Consider the following 22,504-nt stretch of genomic DNA (forward strand, 5'->3'; position numbering starts at 1 on the left):
CAAATCGCAACAAGTTAATACACACAACGCCTTAAAGGCACTTTTAGGCATGATGTGCAAAACGTGGTCATCCAGCTTGCGCGGGTTAGGCTCAGAACTGCGATTCAAGTTTGCACGTAGCGGCTCAAACGAATCGCAACAAGTTAATACACACAAAGCCTTACAGGCACTTCTAGGCATGATGTGCAAAACGCGGTCATCCAGCTTGCGCGGGTTAGGCTCAGAACTGCGATTCAAGTTTGCACGTAGCGGCTCAAACGAATCGCAACAAGTTAATACACACAACGCCTTAGAGGCACTTTAGGCATGATGTGCAAAACGTGGTCATCCAGCTTGCGCGGGTTAGGCTCAGAACTGCGAATCAAGTTTGCACGTAGCGGCTCAAACGAATCGCAACAAGTTAATACACACAACGCCTTACAGGCACTTTTAGCCATGATGTGAAAAACGAGGTCATCCAGCTTGCGCGGGTTAGGCTGAGAACTGCGATTCAAGTTCGCACGTAGCGGCTAAAGCGAATCGCAACAAGTTAATACACACAACGCCTTAAAGGCACTTTAGGCATGATGTGAAAAACGAGGTCATCCAGCTTGCGCGGGTTAGGCTGAGAACTGCGATTCAAGTTCGCACGTAGCAGCTAAAGCGAATCGCAACAAGTTAATACACACAAAGCCTTACAGGCACTTCTAGTCATGATGTGCATCACGCGGTCGTCCAGCTTGCGCTGGTTAGGCTCAGAACTGCGATTCAAGTTTGCACGTAGCGGCTCAAACGAATCGCAACAAGTTAATACACTCAAAGCCTTACAGGCACTTCTAGGCATGATGTGCATAACGCGGTCATCCAGCTTGCGCGGGTCAGGCTCAGAACTGCGATGCAAGTTCGCACATAGTGGCTAAAGCGAATCGCAACAAGTTAATACACACAAAGCCTTACAGGCACTTCTAGGCATGATGTGCATAACGCGGTCATCCAGCTTGTGCGGGTTAGGCTCAGAACTGCGAATCAAGTTTGCACGTAGCGGCTCAAACGAATCGCAACAAGTTAATACACACAAAGCCTTACAGGCACTTCTAGGCATGATGTGCATAACGCGGTCATCCAGCTTGCGCGGGTTAGGCTCAGAACTGCGATTCAAGTTCGCACGTAGTGGCTAAAGCGAATCGCAACAAGTTAATACACACAAAGCCTTAGAGGCACTTCTAGGCATGATGTGCATAACGCGGTCATCCAGCTCGCGCGGGTTAGGCTCAGAACTGCAATTCAAGTTTGCCCATAGCGGCTAAAACGAATCGCAACATGCTAATACAAACAAAGCCTTACAGGCACTTTTAGGCTTGTGCAAAATGGGGTCATCCAGCTTGCGCGGGTTAGGCTCAGAACTGCGATTCAAGTTTGCACGTAGCGGCTCAAACGAATCGCAACAAGTTAATACACACAACGCCTTACAGGCATTTTTAGGCATGATGTGCATAACGCGGTCATCCAGCTTGCGCGGGTTAGGCTCAAAACTGCAATTCAGGTTTGCACGTAGCGGCTCAAATGAATCGCAACAAGTTAATACACACAACCCCTTACAGGCACTTTTACGCATTATGTGCAAAACGCGGTCATCCAGCTTGCGCGGGTTAGGCTCAGAACTGCGATTCAAGTTCGCACATTGTGGCTAAAGCGAATCGCAACAAGTTAATACACACAAAGCCTTACAGGCACTTCTAGGCATGATGTGCATAACGCGGTCATCCAGCTTGCGCGGGTTAGGCTCAGAACTGCGATTCAAGTTTGCACGTAGCGGCTCAAACGAATCGCAACAAGTTAATACACTCAAAGCCTTACAGGCACTTCTAGGCATGATGTGCATAACGCTGTCATCCAGCTTCCGCGGGTTAGGCTCAGAACTGCGATTCAAGTTTGCACGTAGCGGCTCAAACGAATCGCAACACAACGCCTTACAGGCATTTTTAGGCATGATGTGCATAACGCGGTCATCCAGCTTGCGCGGGTTAGGCTCAGAACTGCAATTCAGGATTGCACGTAGCGGCTCAAACGAATCGCAACAAGTTAATGCACACAACGCCTTACAGGCACTTTTACGCATTATGTGCAAAACGTGGTCATCCAGCTTGCGCGGGTTAGGCTCAGAACTGCGATTCAAGTTTGCACGTAGCGGCTCAAACGAATCGCAACAAGTTAATACACACAACGCCTTAAAGGCACTTTTAGGCATGATGTGCAAAACGTGGTCATCCAGCTTGCGCGGGTTAGGCTCAGAATTGCGATTCAAGTTTGCACGTAGCGGCTCAAACGAACCGCAACAAGTTAATACACTCAAAGCCTTACAGGCACTTCTAGGCATGATGTGCATAACGCGGTCATCCAGCTTGCGCGGGTTAGGCTCAGAACTGCGATTCAAGTTTGCACGTAGCGGCTCAAACGAGTCGCAACAAGTTAATACACACAACGCCTTAAAGGCACTTTTAGGCATGATGTGCAAAACGTGGTCATCCAGCTTGCGCGGGTTAGGCTCAGAACTGCGAATCAAGTTTGTACGTAGCGGCTCAAACGAATCGCAACAAGTTAATACACACAAAGCCTTACAGGCACTTTTAGGCATGATGTGAAAAACGAGGTCATCCAGCTTGCGCGGGTTAGGCTGAAAACTGCGATTCAAGGTCGCACATAGCAGCTAAAGCGAATCGCAACAAGTTAATACACACAAAACCTTACAGGCACTTCTAGGCATGATGTGCATCACTTGGTCATCCAGCTTGCGCGGGTTAGGCTCAGAACTGCGATTCAAGTTTGCACGTAGCGGCTCAAACGAATCGCAACAAGTTAATACACACAACGCCTTAAAGGCACTTTAGGCATGATGTGCAAAACGTGGTCATCCAGCTTGCGCGGGTTAGGCTCAGAACTGCGAATCAAGTTTGCACGTAGCGGCTCAAACTAATCGCAACAAGTTAATACACACAAAGCCTTACAGGCACTTCTAGGCATGATGTGCATAACGCGGTCATCCAGCTTGCGCGGGTTAGGCTCAGAACTGCGATTCAAGTTTGCACGTAGCGGCTCAAACGAACCGCGACAAGTTAATACACTCAAAGCCTTACAGGCACTTCTAGGCATGATGTGCATAACGCGGTCATCCAGCTTCCGAGGGTTAGGCTCAGAACTGCGATTCAAGTTTGCACGTAGCGGCTCAAACGAATCGCAACAAGTTAATACACACAACGCCTTAAAGGCACTTTTAGGCATGATGTGCAAAACGTGGTCATCCAGCTTGCGCGGGTTAGGCTCAGAACTGCGATTCAAGTTCGCACATGGTGGCTAAAGCGAATCGCAACAAGTTAATACACACAACGCCTTAAAGGCACTTTTAGGCATGATGTGCAATCGTGGTCATCCAGCTTGCGCGGGTTAGGCTCAGAACTGCGATTCAAGTTTGCACGTAGCGGCTCAGACGAATCGCAACAATTTAATACACACAACGCCTTACAGGCACTTTTAGGCATGATGTGAAAAACGAGGTCATCACGCTTGCGCGGGTTAGGCTGAGAACCATGGAGGAAGAAAAAAACTAGGAGGGAGCGCGTGGAACCTCCGCAAGCCAACCTCCTCTGACGCCGCTCCCTTCTCTCTCTTGCGCGCAATGATTCTTGGGAATTTAGCCAACATAGTTGCCAGACTCAAAAGCAGCAAGGTACATGGTATTGTTTAGTGACTTCGGATGTCCCCGCGGAAAGCATATCGGAGTGGTCTGCCGAAAGTTGTGCGTCTCGTCGTAACACATAAGTTACTTTGTTTACAATTGTTGCATTGTACTCCGTGTTTATGGGCACACTAGTGGTAACTACAGGTGGCCTTTTCATATTTGGTATCGTCAGGGAGACTACGAATTCGACATAACATTGCATGGCCGGGGAACTGGCTTCAGCGTAACAATGTGTATTTGAGGTCTGCATTTCCTAAATGAATCAAACGATTTTCGTCTCGAACAATACATGCACATGCCCTGACAAACAAACGTTTCGCTTCTCCAGGAGTGCGCATAACAGCTAGGATACTCACCGTTGGAGCGACAGCCCCGAGGTATATCCGTGTAGTTCTTGGATCCCAGCCGCCAGGCAGCATTTCATATGGCAGTACTTTTTGTTGGGCTAGCTTGCGGGACTCAGCGCACAAAGACAGAGCACAAGAACACAACGAACGACAGGACGAAGCCCCTAGTTCTTTTTGTTCTCGCGTGCTTCGTCTTTGTGCGCCGAGCCCAGCAAGCATTTCATATGGCGCAGCTGAGAGGACCCAGCCATACTTCGCGAAATACACGGGTGCACTGCGCGACGGCGGCAGCCCCCACGGGATCAGCCCGTCTAAAAGTCCAAAGTTTCATCCATCGCCTGCTCGCAGCGCGCGCCTCAGGTTTCTAGTGCAGGCGTCGCGTAGCGAAGGCCACGCGAAGGCATTCCTTCAGAGGGAAGCGTGCGAAACCGCAACCGAAACCAGCTACCGGCTACCGCTTGCCGTACCACGTGACGGCTAATTTCCCATGATTCTTTCCATTATATTTTTTATGACTAGGCTTCACTTTTCCGCCGCGGCACTCCCTCCTAGTTTTTTCTTCCTCCATGCTGAGAACTGCGATTCAAGTTCGCACGTAGCGGCTAAAGCGAATCGCAACAAGTTAATACACACAAAGCCTTACAGGCACTTCTAGGCATGATGTGCATAACGCGGTCATCCAGCTTGCGCGGGTTAGGCTCAGAACTGCGATTCAAGTTTGCACGTAGCGGCTCAAACGAATCGCAACAAGTTAATACACACAACGCCTTAAAGGCACTTTAGGCATGGTGTGCAAAACGTGGTCATCCAGCTTGCGCGGGTTAGGCTCAGAACTGCGAATCAAGTTTGCACGTAGCGGCTCAAACGAATCGCAACAAGTTAATACACACAAAGCCTTACAGGCACTTCTAGGCATGATGTGCATAACGCGGTCATCCAGCTTGCGCGGGTAGGCTCAGAACTGCGATTCAAGTTTGCCCATAGCGGCTGAAACGAATCGCAACATGCTAATACAAACAAAGCCTTACAGGCACTTTTAGGCTTGTGCAAAATGGGGTCATCCAGCTTGCGCGGGTTAGGCTCAGAACTGCGATTCAAGTTTGCACGTAGCGGCTCAAACGAATCGCAACAAGTTAATACACACAACGCCTTACAGGCATTTTTAGGCATGATGTGCATAACGCGATCATCCAGCTTGCGCGGGTTAGGCTCAGAACTGCAATTCAGGTTTGCACGTAGCGGCTCAAATGAATCGCAACAAGTTAATACACACAACGCCTTACAGGCACTTTTACGCATTATGTGCAAAACGCTGTCATCCAGCTTGCGCGGGTTAGGCTCAGAACTGCGATTCAAGTTCGCACATAGTGGCTAAAGCGAATCGCACCAAGTTAATACGCACAAAGCCTTACAGGCACTTCTAGGCATGATGTGCATAACGCGGTCATCCAGCTTGCGCGGGTTAGGCTCAGAACTGCGATTCAAGTTTGCACGTAGCGGCTCAAACGAATCGCAACAAGTTAATACACACAACGCCTTAAAGGCACTTTTAGGCATGATGTGCAAAACGGGGTCATCCAGCTTGCGCGGGTTAGGCTCAGAACTGCGATTCAAGTTTGCACGTAGCGGCTCAAACGAACCGCAACAAGTTAATACACTCAAAGCCTTACAGGCACTTCTAGGCATGATGTGCATAACGCGGTCATCCAGCTTCCGCGGGTTAGGCTCAGAACTGCGTTTCAAGTTTGCACGTAGCGGCTCAAACGAATCGCAACAAGTTAATACACACAACGCCTTAAAGGCACTTCTAGGCATTATGTGCAAAACGCTGTCATCCAGCTTGCGCGGGTTAGGCTCAGAACTGCGATTCAAGTTTGCACGTAGCGGCTCAAACGAATCGCAACAAGTTAATAAACACAAAGCTTTAAAGGCACTTTTAGGCATGATGTGCAAAACGTGGTCATCCAGCTTGCGCGGGTTAGGCTCAGAACTGCGATTCAAGTTTGCACGTAGCGGCTAAAGCGAATCGCAACAAGTTAATACACACAAAGCCTTACAGGCACTTTTAGGCATGATGTGAAAAACGAGGTCATCCAGCTTGCGCGGGTTAGGTTGAGAACTGCGATTCAAGTTCGCACATAGCGGCTAAAGAGAATCGCAACAAGTTAATACACACAAAGCCTTACAGGCACTTTTAGGCATGATGTGAAAAACGCGGTCATCCAGCTTGCGCGGGTTAGGCTCAGAACTGCGATTCAAGTTTGCACGTAGCGGCTCAAACGAATCGCAACAAGTTAATACACACAACGCCTTAAAGGCACTTTTAGGCTTGATGTGCAAAACGGGGTCATCCAGCTTGCGCGGGTTAGGCTCAGAACTGCGATTCAAGTTTGCACGTAGCGGCTGAAACGAATCGCAACAAGCTAATACACACAACGCCTTAAAGGCACTTTTAGGCATGATGTGCATAACGCGGTCATCCAGCTTCCGCGGGTTAGGCTCAGAACTGCGATTCAAGTTTGCACGTAGCGGCTCAAACGAATCGCAACAAGTTAATACACACAACGCCTTAAAGGCACTTTTAGGCATGATGTGCAAAACGTGGTCACCCAGCTTGCGCGGGTTAGGCTCAGAACTGCGAATCAAGTTTGCACGTAGCGGCTCAAACGAATCGCAACAAGTTAATACACACAAAGCCTTACAGGCACTCTTAGGCATGATGTGAAAAACGAGGTCATCCAGCTTGCGCGGGTTAGGCTGAGAACTGCGATTCAAGTTCGCACATAGCGGCTAAAGCGAATCGGAACAAGTTAATACACACAAAGCCTTACAGGCACTTCTAGGCATGATGTGCATCACGCGGTCATCCAGCTTGCGCGGGTTAGGCTCAGAACTGCGATTCAAGTTTGCACGTAGCGGCTCAAACGAATCGCAACAAGTTAATACACACAACGCCTTAAAGGCACTTTAGGCATGATGTGCAAAACGTGGTCATCCAGCTTGCGCGGGTTAGGCTCAGAACTGCGAATCAAGTTTGCACGTAGCGGCTCAAACGAATCGCAACAAGTTAATACACACAAAGCCTTACAGGCACTTCTAGGCATGATGTGCATAACGCGGTCATCCAGCTTGCGCGGGTTAGGCTCAGAACTGCGATTCAAGTTTGCACGTAGCGGCTCAAACGAACCGCGACAAGTTAATACACTCAAAGCCTTACAGGCACTTCTAGGCATGATGTGCATAACGCGGTCATCCAGCTTCCGCGGGTTAGGCTCAGAACTGCGATTCAAGTTTGCACGTAGCGGATCAAACGAATCGCAACAAGTTAATACACACAACGCCTTAAAGGCACTTTTAGGCATGATGTGCAAAACGTGGTCATCCAGCTTGCGCGGGTTAGGCTGAGAACTGCGATTCAAGTTCGCACATAGCGGCTAAAGCGAATCGCAACAAGTTAATACACACAAAGCCTTACAGGCACTTTTAGGCATGATGTGAAAAACGCGGTCATCCAGCTTGCGCGGGTTAGGCTGAGAACTGCGATTCAAGTTCGCACATAGCGGCTAAAGCGAATCGCAACAAGTTAATACACACAAAGCCTTACAGGCACTTCAAGGCATGATGTGCATAACGCGGTCATCCAGCTTGCGCGGGTTAGGCTCAGAACTGCGATTCAAGTTTGCACGTAGCGGCTCAAACGAATCGCAACAAGTTAATACACACAAAGCCTTACAGGCACTTCTAGGCATGATGTGCATAACGCGGTCATCCAGCTTGCGCGGGTTAGGCTCAGAACTGCGATTCAAGTTTGCACGTAGCGGCTCAAACGAATCGCAACAATACACACAACGGCTTACAGGCACTTCTAGGCATGATGTGAAAAACGAGGTCATCCAGCTTGCGCGGGTTAGGCTGAGAACTGCGATTCAAGTTCGCATATAGCGGCTAAAGCGAATCGCAACAAGTTAATACACACAAAGCCTTACAGGCACTTCTAGGCATGATGTGCATAACGCGGTCATCCAGCTTGCGCGGGTTAGGCTCAGAACTGCGATTCAAGTTTGCACGTAGCGGCTCAAACGAATCGCAACAAGTTAATACACACAACGCCTTAAAGGCACTTTTAGGCATGATGTGCAAAACGTGGTCATCCAGCTCGCGCGGGTTAGGCTCAGAACTGCGAATCAAGTTTGCACGTAGCGGCTCAAACGAATCGCAACAAGTTAATACACACAAAGCCTTACAGGCACTTCTAGGCATGATGTGCATAACGCGGTCATCCAGCTTGCGCGGGTTAGGCTCAGAACTGCGATTCAAGTTTGCACGTAGCGGCTCAAACGAATCGCAACAAGTTAATACACACAACGCCTTAAAGGCACTTTTAGGCATGATGTGCAAAACGTGGTCATCCAGCTTGCGCGGGTTAGGCTCAGAACTGCGATTCAAGTTTGCACGTAGCGGCTCAAACGAACCGCAACAAGTTAATACACTCAAAGCCTTACAGGCACTTCTAGGCATGATGTGCATAACGCGGTCATCCAGCTTGCGCGGGTTAGGCTCAGAACTGCGATTCAAGTTTGCACGTAGCGGCTCAAACGAATCGCAACAAGTTAATACACACAACGCCTTAAAGGCACTTTTAGGCATGATGTGCAAAACGTGGTCATCCAGCTTGCGCGGGTTAGGCTCAGAACTGCGAATCAAGTTTGCACGTAGCGGCTCAAACGAATCGCAACAAGTTAATACACACAAAGCCTTACAGGCACTTTTAGGCATGATGTGAAAAACGAGGTCATCCAGCTTGCGCGGGTTAGGCTGAAAACTGCGATTCAAGTTCGCACATAGCAGCTAAAGCGAATCGCAACAAGTTAATACACACAAAGCCTTACAGGCACTTCTAGGCATGATGTGCATCACGCGGTCATCCAGCTTGCGCGGGTTAGGCTCAGAACTGCGATTCAAGTTCGCACATAGTGGCTAAAGCGAATCGCAACAAGTTAATACACACAAAGCCTTACAGGCACTTCTAGGCATGATGTGCATAACGCGGTCATCCAGCTTGCGCGGGTTAGGCTCAGAACTGCGATTCAAGTTTGCACGTAGCGGCTCAAACGAATCGCAACAAGTTAATACACACAACGCCTTACAGGCATTTTTAGGCATGATGTGCATAACGCGGTCATCCAGCTTGCGCGGGTTAGGCTCAAAACTGCAATTTAGGTTTGCACGTAGCGGCTCAAATGAATCGCAACAAGTTAATACACAAAACGCCTTAAAGGCACTATTAGGCATGATGTGCAAAACGTGGTCATCCAGCTTGCGCGGGTTAGGCTGAGAACTGCGATTCAAGTTCGCACATAGCGGCTAAAGCGAATCGCAACAAGTTAATACACACAAAGCCTTACAGGCACTTTTAGGCATGATGTGAAAAACGCGGTCATCCAGCTTGCGCGGGTTAGGCTCAGAACTGCGATTCAAGTTTGCACGTAGCGGCTCAAACGAATCGCAACAATACACACAACGGCTTACAGGCACTTCTAGGCATGATGTGAAAAACGAGGTCATCCAGCTTGCGCGGGTTAGGCTGAGAACTGCGATTCAAGTTCGCATATAGCGGCTAAAGCGAATCGCAACAAGTTAATACACACAAAGCCTTACAGGCACTTCTAGGCATGATGTGCATAACGCGGTCATCCAGCTTGCGCGGGTTAGGCTCAGAACTGCGATTCAAGTTTGCACGTAGCGGCTCAAACGAATCGCAACAAGTTAATACACACAACGCCTTAAAGGCACTTTTAGGCATGATGTGCAAAACGTGGTCATCCAGCTTGCGCGGGTTAGGCTCAGAACTGCGATTCAAGTTTGCACGTAGCGGCTCAAACGAACCGCAACAAGTTAATACACTCAAAGCCTTACAGGCACTTCTAGGCATGATGTGCATAACGCGGTCATCCAGCTTGCGCGGGTTAGGCTCAGAACTGCGATTCAAGTTTGCACGTAGCGGCTCAAACGAATCGCAACAAGTTAATACACACAACGCCTTAAAGGCACTTTTAGGCATGATGTGCAAAACGTGGTCATCCAGCTTGCGCGGGTTAGGCTCAGAACTGCGAATCAAGTTTGCACGTAGCGGCTCAAACGAATCGCAACAAGTTAATACACACAAAGCCTTACAGGCACTTTTAGGCATGATGTGAAAAACGAGGTCATCCAGCTTGCGCGGGTTAGGCTGAAAACTGCGATTCAAGTTCGCACATAGCAGCTAAAGCGAATCGCAACAAGTTAATACACACAAAGCCTTACAGGCACTTCTAGGCATGATGTGCATCACGCGGTCATCCAGCTTGCGCGGGTTAGGCTCAGATCTGCGATTCAAGTTCGCACATAGTGGCTAAAGCGAATCGCAACAAGTTAATACACACAAAGCCTTACAGGCACTTCTAGGCATGATGTGCATAACGCGGTCATCCAGCTTGCGCGGGTTAGGCTCAGAACTGCGAATCAAGTTTGCACGTAGCGGCTCAAACGAATCGCAACAAGTTAATACACACAAAGCCTTACAGGCACTTCTAGGCATGATGTGCATAACGCGGTCATCCAGCTTGCGCGGGTTAGGCTCAGAACTGCGATTCAAGTTTGCACGTAGCGGCTCAAACGAATCGCAACAAGTTAATACACACAACGCCTTACAGGCATTTTTAGGCATGATGTGCATAACGCGGTCATCCAGCTTGCGCGGGTTAGGCTCAAAACTGCAATTTAGGTTTGCACGTAGCGGCTCAAATGAATCGCAACAAGTTAATACACAAAACGCCTTAAAGGCACTTTTAGGCATGATGTGCAAAACGTGGTCATCCAGCTTGCGCGGGTTAGGCTGAGAACTGCGATTCAAGTTCGCACATAGCGGCTAAAGCGAATCGCAACAAGTTAATACACACAAAGCCTTACAGGCACTTTTAGGCATGATGTGAAAAACGCGGTCATCCAGCTTGCGCGGGTTAGGCTGAGAACTGCAATTCAAGTTCGCACATAGCGGCTAAAGCGAATCGCAACAAGTTAATACACACAAAGCCTTACAGGCACTTCTAGGCATGATGTGCATAACGCGGTCATCCAGCTTGCGCGGGTTAGGCTCAGAACTGCGATTCAAGTTTGCACGTAGCGGCTCAAACGTATCGCAACAATACACACAACGGCTTACAGGCACTTCTAGGCATGATGTGAAAAACGAGGTCATCCAGCTTGCGCGGGTTAGGCTGAGAACTGCGATTCAAGTTCGCACATAGCGGCTAAAGCGAATCGCAACAAGTTAATACACACAAAGCCTTACAGGCACTTCTAGGCATGATGTGCATAACGCGGTCATCCAGCTTGCGCGGGTTAGGCTCAGAACTGCGATTCAAGTTTGCACGTAGCGGCTCAAACGAATCGCAACAAGTTAATACACACAATGCCTTAAAGGCACTTTTAGGCATGATGTGCAAAACGTGGTCATCCAGCTTGCGCGGGTTAGGCTCAGAACTGCGAATCAAGTTTGCACGTAGCGGCTCAAACGAATCGCAACAAGTTAATACACACAAAGCCTTACAGGCACTCTTAGGCATGATGTGAAAAACGAGGTCATCCAGCTTGCGCGGGTTAGGCTGAGAACTGCGATTCAAGTTCGCACATAGCGGCTAAAGCGAATCGGAACAAGTTAATACACACAAAGCCTTACAGGCACTTCTAGGCATGATGTGCATCACGCGGTCATCCAGCTTGCGCGGGTTAGGCTCAGAACTGCGATTCAAGTTTGCACGTAGCGGCTCAAACGAATCGCAACAAGTTAATACACACAACGCCTTAAAGGCACTTTAGGCATGATGTGCAAAACGTGGTCATCCAGCTTGCGCGGGTTAGGCTCAGAACTGCGAATCAAGTTTGCACGTAGCGGCTCAAACGAATCGCAACAAGTTAATACACACAAAGCCTTACAGGCACTTCTAGGCATGATGTGCATAACGCGGTCATCCAGCTTGCGCGGGTTAGGCTCAGAACTGCGATTCAAGTTTGCACGTAGCGGCTCAAACGAACCGCGACAAGTTAATACACTCAAAGCCTTACAGGCACTTCTAGGCATGATGTGCATAACGCGGTCATCCAGCTTCCGCGGGTTAGGCTCAGAACTGCGATTCAAGTTTGCACGTAGCGGATCAAACGAATCGCAACAAGTTAATACACACAACGCCTTAAAGGCACTTTTAGGCATGATGTGCAAAACGTGGTCATCCAGCTTGCGCGGGTTAGGCTGAGAACTGCGATTCAAGTTCGCACATAGCGGCTAAAGCGAATCGCAACAAGTTAATACACACAAAGCCTTACAGGCACTTTTAGGCATGATGTGAAAAACGCGGTCATCCAGCTTGCGCGGGTTAGGCTGAGAACTGCGATTCAAGTTCGCACATAGCGGCTAAAGCGAATCGCAACAAGTTAATACACACAAAGCCTTACAGGCACTTCAAGGCATGATGTGCATAACGCGGTCATCCAGCTTGCGCGGGTTAGGCTCAGAACTGCGATTCAAGTTTGCACGTAGCGGCTCAAACGAATCGCAACAAGTTAATACACACAAAGCCTTACAGGCACTTCTAGGCATGATGTGCATAACGCGGTCATCCAGCTTGCGCGGGTTAGGCTCAGAACTGCGATTCAAGTTTGCACGTAGCGGCTCAAACGAATCGCAACAATACACACAACGGCTTACAGGCACTTCTAGGCATGATGTGAAAAACGAGGTCATCCAGCTTGCGCGGGTTAGGCTGAGAACTGCGATTCAAGTTCGCATATAGCGGCTAAAGCGAATCGCAACAAGTTAATACACACAAAGCCTTACAGGCACTTCTAGGCATGATGTGCATAACGCGGTCATCCAGCTTGCGCGGGTTAGGCTCAGAACTGCGATTCAAGTTTGCACGTAGCGGCTCAAACGAATCGCAACAAGTTAATACACACAACGCCTTAAAGGCACTTTTAGGCATGATGTGCAAAACGTGGTCATCCAGCTCGCGCGGGTTAGGCTCAGAACTGCGAATCAAGTTTGCACGTAGCGGCTCAAACGAATCGCAACAAGTTAATACACACAAAGCCTTACAGGCACTTCTAGGCATGATGTGCATAACGCGGTCATCCAGCTTGCGCGGGTTAGGCTCAGAACTGCGATTCAAGTTTGCACGTAGCGGCTCAAACGAATCGCAACAAGTTAATACACACAACGCCTTAAAGGCACTTTTAGGCATGATGTGCAAAACGTGGTCATCCAGCTTGCGCGGGTTAGGCTCAGAACTGCGATTCAAGTTTGCACGTAGCGGCTCAAACGAACCGCAACAAGTTAATACACTCAAAGCCTTACAGGCACTTTTAGGCATGATGTGCAAAACGTGGTCATCCAGCTTGCGCGGGTTAGGCTCAGAACTGCGAATCAAGTTTGCACGTAGCGGCTCAAACGAATCGCAACAAGTTAATACACACAAAGCCTTACAGGCACTTTTAGGCATGATGTGAAAAACGAGGTCATCCAGCTTGCGCGGGTTAGGCTGAAAACTGCGATTCAAGTTCGCACATAGCAGCTAAAGCGAATCGCAACAAGTTAATACACACAAAGCCTTACAGGCACTTCTAGGCATGATGTGCATCACGCGGTCATCCAGCTTGCGCGGGTTAGGCTCAGAACTGCGATTCAAGTTCGCACATAGTGGCTAAAGCGAATCGCAACAAGTTAATACACACAAAGCCTTACAGGCACTTCTAGGCATGATGTGCATAACGCGGTCATCCAGCTTGCGCGGGTTAGGCTCAGAACTGCGATTCAAGTTTGCACGTAGCGGCTCAAACGAATCGCAACAAGTTAATACACACAACGCCTTACAGGCATTTTTAGGCATGATGTGCATAACGCGGTCATCCAGCTTGCGCGGGTTAGGCTCAAAACTGCAATTTAGGTTTGCACGTAGCGGCTCAAATGAATCGCAACAAGTTAATACACAAAACGCCTTAAAGGCACTATTAGGCATGATGTGCAAAACGTGGTCATCCAGCTTGCGCGGGTTAGGCTGAGAACTGCGATTCAAGTTCGCACATAGCGGCTAAAGCGAATCGCAACAAGTTAATACACACAAAGCCTTACAGGCACTTTTAGGCATGATGTGAAAAACGCGGTCATCCAGCTTGCGCGGGTTAGGCTCAGAACTGCGATTCAAGTTTGCACGTAGCGGCTCAAACGAATCGCAACAATACACACAACGGCTTACAGGCACTTCTAGGCATGATGTGAAAAACGAGGTCATCCAGCTTGCGCGGGTTAGGCTGAGAACTGCGATTCAAGTTCGCATATAGCGGCTAAAGCGAATCGCAACAAGTTAATACACACAAAGCCTTACAGGCACTTCTAGGCATGATGTGCATAACGCGGTCATCCAGCTTGCGCGGGTTAGGCTCAGAACTGCGATTCAAGTTTGCACGTAGCGGCTCAAACGAATCGCAACAAGTTAATACACACAACGCCTTAAAGGCACTTTTAGGCATGATGTGCAAAACGTGGTCATCCAGCTCGCGCGGGTTAGGCTCAGAACTGCGAATCAAGTTTGCACGTAGCGGCTCAAACGAATCGCAACAAGTTAATACACACAAAGCCTTACAGGCACTTCTAGGCATGATGTGCATAACGCGGTCATCCAGCTTGCGCGGGTTAGGCTCAGAACTGCGATTCAAGTTTGCACGTAGCGGCTCAAACGAATCGCAACAAGTTAATACACACAACGCCTTAAAGGCACTTTTAGGCATGATGTGCAAAACGTGGTCATCCAGCTTGCGCGGGTTAGGCTCAGAACTGCGATTCAAGTTTGCACGTAGCGGCTCAAACGAACCGCAACAAGTTAATACACTCAAAGCCTTACAGGCACTTTTAGGCATGATGTGCAAAACGTGGTCATCCAGCTTGCGCGGGTTAGGCTCAGAACTGCGAATCAAGTTTGCACGTAGCGGCTCAAACGAATCGCAACAAGTTAATACACACAAAGCCTTACAGGCACTTTTAGGCATGATGTGAAAAACGAGGTCATCCAGCTTGCGCGGGTTAGGCTGAAAACTGCGATTCAAGTTCGCACATAGCAGCTAAAGCGAATCGCAACAAGTTAATACACACAAAGCCTTACAGGCACTTCTAGGCATGATGTGCATCACGCGGTCATCCAGCTTGCGCGGGTTAGGCTCAGAACTGCGATTCAAGTTCGCACATAGTGGCTAAAGCGAATCGCAACAAGTTAATACACACAAAGCCTTACAGGCACTTCTAGGCATGATGTGCATAACGCGGTCATCCAGCTTGCGCGGGTTAGGCTCAGAACTGCGATTCAAGTTTGCACGTAGCGGCTCAAACGAATCGCAACAAGTTAATACACACAACGCCTTACAGGCATTTTTAGGCATGATGTGCATAACGCGGTCATCCAGCTTGCGCGGGTTAGGCTCAAAACTGCAATTTAGGTTTGCACGTAGCGGCTCAAATGAATCGCAACAAGTTAATACACAAAACGCCTTAAAGGCACTATTAGGCATGATGTGCAAAACGTGGTCATCCAGCTTGCGCGGGTTAGGCTGAGAACTGCGATTCAAGTTCGCACATAGCGGCTAAAGCGAATCGCAACAAGTTAATACACACAAAGCCTTACAGGCACTTTTAGGCATGATGTGAAAAACGCGGTCATCCAGCTTGCGCGGGTTAGGCTCAGAACTGCGATTCAAGTTTGCACGTAGCGGCTCAAACGAATCGCAACAATACACACAACGGCTTACAGGCACTTCTAGGCATGATGTGAAAAACGAGGTCATCCAGCTTGCGCGGGTTAGGCTGAGAACTGCGATTCAAGTTCGCATATAGCGGCTAAAGCGAATCGCAACAAGTTAATACACACAAAGCCTTACAGGCACTTCTAGGCATGATGTGCATAACGCGGTCATCCAGCTTGCGCGGGTTAGGCTCAGAACTGCGATTCAAGTTTGCACGTAGCGGCTCAAACGAATCGCAACAAGTTAATACACACAACGCCTTAAAGGCACTTTTAGGCATGATGTGCAAAACGTGGTCATCCAGCTTGCGCGGGTTAGGCTCAGAACTGCGATTCAAGTTTGCACGTAGCGGCTCAAACGAACCGCAACAAGTTAATACACTCAAAGCCTTACAGGCACTTCTAGGCATGATGTGCATAACGCGGTCATCCAGCTTGCGCGGGTTAGGCTCAGAACTGCGATTCAAGTTTGCACGTAGCGGCTCAAACGAATCGCAACAAGTTAATACACACAACGCCTTAAAGGCACTTTTAGGCATGATGTGCAAAACGTGGTCATCCAGCTTGCGCGGGTTAGGCTCAGAACTGCGAATCAAGTTTGCACGTAGCGGCTCAAACGAATCGCAACAAGTTAATACACACAAAGCCTTACAGGCACTTTTAGGCATGATGTGAAAAACGAGGTCATCCAGCTTGCGCGGGTTAGGCTGAAAACTGCGATTCAAGTTCGCACATAGCAGCTAAAGCGAATCGCAACAAGTTAATACACACAAAGCCTTACAGGCACTTCTAGGCATGATGTGCATCACGCGGTCATCCAGCTTGCGCGGGTTAGGCTCAGATCTGCGATTCAAGTTCGCACATAGTGGCTAAAGCGAATCGCAACAAGTTAATACACACAAAGCCTTACAGGCACTTCTAGGCATGATGTGCATAACGCGGTCATCCAGCTTGCGCGGGTTAGGCTCAGAACTGCGAATCAAGTTTGCACGTAGCGGCTCAAACGAATCGCAACAAGTTAATACACACAAAGCCTTACAGGCACTTCTAGGCATGATGTGCATAACGCGGTCATCCAGCTTGCGCGGGTTAGGCTCAGAACTGCGATTCAAGTTTGCACGTAGCGGCTCAAACGAATCGCAACAAGTTAATACACACAACGCCTTACAGGCATTTTTAGGCATGATGTGCATAACGCGGTCATCCAGCTTGCGCGGGTTAGGCTCAAAACTGCAATTTAGGTTTGCACGTAGCGGCTCAAATGAATCGCAACAAGTTAATACACAAAACGCCTTAAAGGCACTTTTAGGCATGATGTGCAAAACGTGGTCATCCAGCTTGCGCGGGTTAGGCTGAGAACTGCGATTCAAGTTCGCACATAGCGGCTAAAGCGAATCGCAACAAGTTAATACACACAAAGCCTTACAGGCACTTTTAGGCATGATGTGAAAAACGCGGTCATCCAGCTTGCGCGGGTTAGGCTGAGAACTGCAATTCAAGTTCGCACATAGCGGCTAAAGCGAATCGCAACAAGTTAATACACACAAAGCCTTACAGGCACTTCTAGGCATGATGTGCATAACGCGGTCATCCAGCTTGCGCGGGTTAGGCTCAGAACTGCGATTCAAGTTTGCACGTAGCGGCTCAAACGTATCGCAACAATACACACAACGGCTTACAGGCACTTCTAGGCATGATGTGAAAAACGAGGTCATCCAGCTTGCGCGGGTTAGGCTGAGAACTGCGATTCAAGTTCGCACATAGCGGCTAAAGCGAATCGCAACAAGTTAATACACACAAAGCCTTACAGGCACTTCTAGGCATGATGTGCATAACGCGGTCATCCAGCTTGCGCGGGTTAGGCTCAGAACTGCGATTCAAGTTTGCACGTAGCGGCTCAAACGAATCGCAACAAGTTAATACACACAATGCCTTAAAGGCACTTTTAGGCATGATGTGCAAAACGTGGTCATCCAGCTTGCGCGGGTTAGGCTCAGAACTGCGAATCAAGTTTGCACGTAGCGGCTCAAACGAATCGCAACAAGTTAATACACACAAAGCCTTACAGGCACTTCTAGGCATGATGTGCATAACGCGGTCATCCAGCTTGCGCGGGTTAGGCTCAGAACTGCGATTCAAGTTTGCACGTAGCGGCTCAAACGAATCGCAACAAGTTAATACACACAACGCCTTAAAGGCACTTTTAGGCATGATGTGCAAAACGTGGTCATCCAGCTTGCGCGGGTTAGGCTCAGAACTGCGATTCAAGTTTGCACGTAGCGGCTCAAACGAACCGCAACAAGTTAATACACACAACGCCTTAAAGGCACTTTTAGGCTTGATGTGCAAAACGGGGTCATCCAGCTTGCGCGGGTTAGGCTCAGAACTGCGATTCAAGTTTGCACGTAGCGGCTGAAACGAATCGCAACAAGCTAATACACACAACGCCTTAAAGGCACTTTTAGGCATGATGTGCATAACGCGGTCATCCAGCTTCCGCGGGTTAGGCTCAGAACTGCGATTCAAGTTTGCACGTAGCGGCTCAAACGAATCGCAACAAGTTAATACACACAACGCCTTAAAGGCACTTTTAGGCATGATGTGCAAAACGTGGTCACCCAGCTTGCGCGGGTTAGGCTCAGAACTGCGAATCAAGTTTGCACGTAGCGGCTCAAACGAATCGCAACAAGTTAATACACACAAAGCCTTACAGGCACTCTTAGGCATGATGTGAAAAACGAGGTCATCCAGCTTGCGCGGGTTAGGCTGAGAACTGCGATTCAAGTTCGCACATAGCGGCTAAAGCGAATCGGAACAAGTTAATACACACAAAGCCTTACAGGCACTTCTAGGCATGATGTGCATCACGCGGTCATCCAGCTTGCGCGGGTTAGGCTCAGAACTGCGATTCAAGTTTGCACGTAGCGGCTCAAACGAATCGCAACAAGTTAATACACACAACGCCTTAAAGGCACTTTAGGCATGATGTGCAAAACGTGGTCATCCAGCTTGCGCGGGTTAGGCTCAGAACTGCGAATCAAGTTTGCACGTAGCGGCTCAAACGAATCGCAACAAGTTAATACACACAAAGCCTTACAGGCACTTCTAGGCATGATGTGCATAACGCGGTCATCCAGCTTGCGCGGGTTAGGCTCAGAACTGCGATTCAAGTTTGCACGTAGCGGCTCAAACGAACCGCGACAAGTTAATACACTCAAAGCCTTACAGGCACTTCTAGGCATGATGTGCATAACGCGGTCATCCAGCTTCCGCGGGTTAGGCTCAGAACTGCGATTCAAGTTTGCACGTAGCGGATCAAACGAATCGCAACAAGTTAATACACACAACGCCTTAAAGGCACTTTTAGGCATGATGTGCAAAACGTGGTCATCCAGCTTGCGCGGGTTAGGCTGAGAACTGCGATTCAAGTTCGCACATAGCGGCTAAAGCGAATCGCAACAAGTTAATACACACAAAGCCTTACAGGCACTTTTAGGCATGATGTGAAAAACGCGGTCATCCAGCTTGCGCGGGTTAGGCTGAGAACTGCGATTCAAGTTCGCACATAGCGGCTAAAGCGAATCGCAACAAGTTAATACACACAAAGCCTTACAGGCACTTCAAGGCATGATGTGCATAACGCGGTCATCCAGCTTGCGCGGGTTAGGCTCAGAACTGCGATTCAAGTTTGCACGTAGCGGCTCAAACGAATCGCAACAAGTTAATACACACAAAGCCTTACAGGCACTTCTAGGCATGATGTGCATAACGCGGTCATCCAGCTTGCGCGGGTTAGGCTCAGAACTGCGATTCAAGTTTGCACGTAGCGGCTCAAACGAATCGCAACAATACACACAACGGCTTACAGGCACTTCTAGGCATGATGTGAAAAACGAGGTCATCCAGCTTGCGCGGGTTAGGCTGAGAACTGCGATTCAAGTTCGCATATAGCGGCTAAAGCGAATCGCAACAAGTTAATACACACAAAGCCTTACAGGCACTTCTAGGCATGATGTGCATAACGCGGTCATCCAGCTTGCGCGGGTTAGGCTCAGAACTGCGATTCAAGTTTGCACGTAGCGGCTCAAACGAATCGCAACAAGTTAATACACACAACGCCTTAAAGGCACTTTTAGGCATGATGTGCAAAACGTGGTCATCCAGCTCGCGCGGGTTAGGCTCAGAACTGCGAATCAAGTTTGCACGTAGCGGCTCAAACGAATCGCAACAAGTTAATACACACAAAGCCTTACAGGCACTTCTAGGCATGATGTGCATAACGCGGTCATCCAGCTTGCGCGGGTTAGGCTCAGAACTGCGATTCAAGTTTGCACGTAGCGGCTCAAACGAATCGCAACAAGTTAATACACACAACGCCTTAAAGGCACTTTTAGGCATGATGTGCAAAACGTGGTCATCCAGCTTGCGCGGGTTAGGCTCAGAACTGCGATTCAAGTTTGCACGTAGCGGCTCAAACGAACCGCAACAAGTTAATACACTCAAAGCCTTACAGGCACTTTTAGGCATGATGTGCAAAACGTGGTCATCCAGCTTGCGCGGGTTAGGCTCAGAACTGCGAATCAAGTTTGCACGTAGCGGCTCAAACGAATCGCAACAAGTTAATACACACAAAGCCTTACAGGCACTTTTAGGCATGATGTGAAAAACGAGGTCATCCAGCTTGCGCGGGTTAGGCTGAAAACTGCGATTCAAGTTCGCACATAGCAGCTAAAGCGAATCGCAACAAGTTAATACACACAAAGCCTTACAGGCACTTCTAGGCATGATGTGCATCACGCGGTCATCCAGCTTGCGCGGGTTAGGCTCAGAACTGCGATTCAAGTTCGCACATAGTGGCTAAAGCGAATCGCAACAAGTTAATACACACAAAGCCTTACAGGCACTTCTAGGCATGATGTGCATAACGCGGTCATCCAGCTTGCGCGGGTTAGGCTCAGAACTGCGATTCAAGTTTGCACGTAGCGGCTCAAACGAATCGCAACAAGTTAATACACACAACGCCTTACAGGCATTTTTAGGCATGATGTGCATAACGCGGTCATCCAGCTTGCGCGGGTTAGGCTCAAAACTGCAATTTAGGTTTGCACGTAGCGGCTCAAATGAATCGCAACAAGTTAATACACAAAACGCCTTAAAGGCACTATTAGGCATGATGTGCAAAACGTGGTCATCCAGCTTGCGCGGGTTAGGCTGAGAACTGCGATTCAAGTTCGCACATAGCGGCTAAAGCGAATCGCAACAAGTTAATACACACAAAGCCTTACAGGCACTTTTAGGCATGATGTGAAAAACGCGGTCATCCAGCTTGCGCGGGTTAGGCTCAGAACTGCGATTCAAGTTTGCACGTAGCGGCTCAAACGAATCGCAACAATACACACAACGGCTTACAGGCACTTCTAGGCATGATGTGAAAAACGAGGTCATCCAGCTTGCGCGGGTTAGGCTGAGAACTGCGATTCAAGTTCGCATATAGCGGCTAAAGCGAATCGCAACAAGTTAATACACACAAAGCCTTACAGGCACTTCTAGGCATGATGTGCATAACGCGGTCATCCAGCTTGCGCGGGTTAGGCTCAGAACTGCGATTCAAGTTTGCACGTAGCGGCTCAAACGAATCGCAACAAGTTAATACACACAACGCCTTAAAGGCACTTTTAGGCATGATGTGCAAAACGTGGTCATCCAGCTCGCGCGGGTTAGGCTCAGAACTGCGAATCAAGTTTGCACGTAGCGGCTCAAACGAATCGCAACAAGTTAATACACACAAAGCCTTACAGGCACTTCTAGGCATGATGTGCATAACGCGGTCATCCAGCTTGCGCGGGTTAGGCTCAGAACTGCGATTCAAGTTTGCACGTAGCGGCTCAAACGAATCGCAACAAGTTAATACACACAACGCCTTAAAGGCACTTTTAGGCATGATGTGCAAAACGTGGTCATCCAGCTTGCGCGGGTTAGGCTCAGAACTGCGATTCAAGTTTGCACGTAGCGGCTCAAACGAACCGCAACAAGTTAATACACTCAAAGCCTTACAGGCACTTTTAGGCATGATGTGCAAAACGTGGTCATCCAGCTTGCGCGGGTTAGGCTCAGAACTGCGAATCAAGTTTGCACGTAGCGGCTCAAACGAATCGCAACAAGTTAATACACACAAAGCCTTACAGGCACTTTTAGGCATGATGTGAAAAACGAGGTCATCCAGCTTGCGCGGGTTAGGCTGAAAACTGCGATTCAAGTTCGCACATAGCAGCTAAAGCGAATCGCAACAAGTTAATACACACAAAGCCTTACAGGCACTTCTAGGCATGATGTGCATCACGCGGTCATCCAGCTTGCGCGGGTTAGGCTCAGAACTGCGATTCAAGTTCGCACATAGTGGCTAAAGCGAATCGCAACAAGTTAATACACACAAAGCCTTACAGGCACTTCTAGGCATGATGTGCATAACGCGGTCATCCAGCTTGCGCGGGTTAGGCTCAGAACTGCGATTCAAGTTTGCACGTAGCGGCTCAAACGAATCGCAACAAGTTAATACACACAACGCCTTACAGGCATTTTTAGGCATGATGTGCATAACGCGGTCATCCAGCTTGCGCGGG

Source organism: Amblyomma maculatum, chromosome 1, assembly GCF_055883805.1.
Source record: "Amblyomma maculatum isolate TAMU_Amacu chromosome 1, ASM5588380v1, whole genome shotgun sequence".
NCBI classification, from domain to species: domain Eukaryota; kingdom Metazoa; phylum Arthropoda; class Arachnida; order Ixodida; family Ixodidae; genus Amblyomma; species Amblyomma maculatum.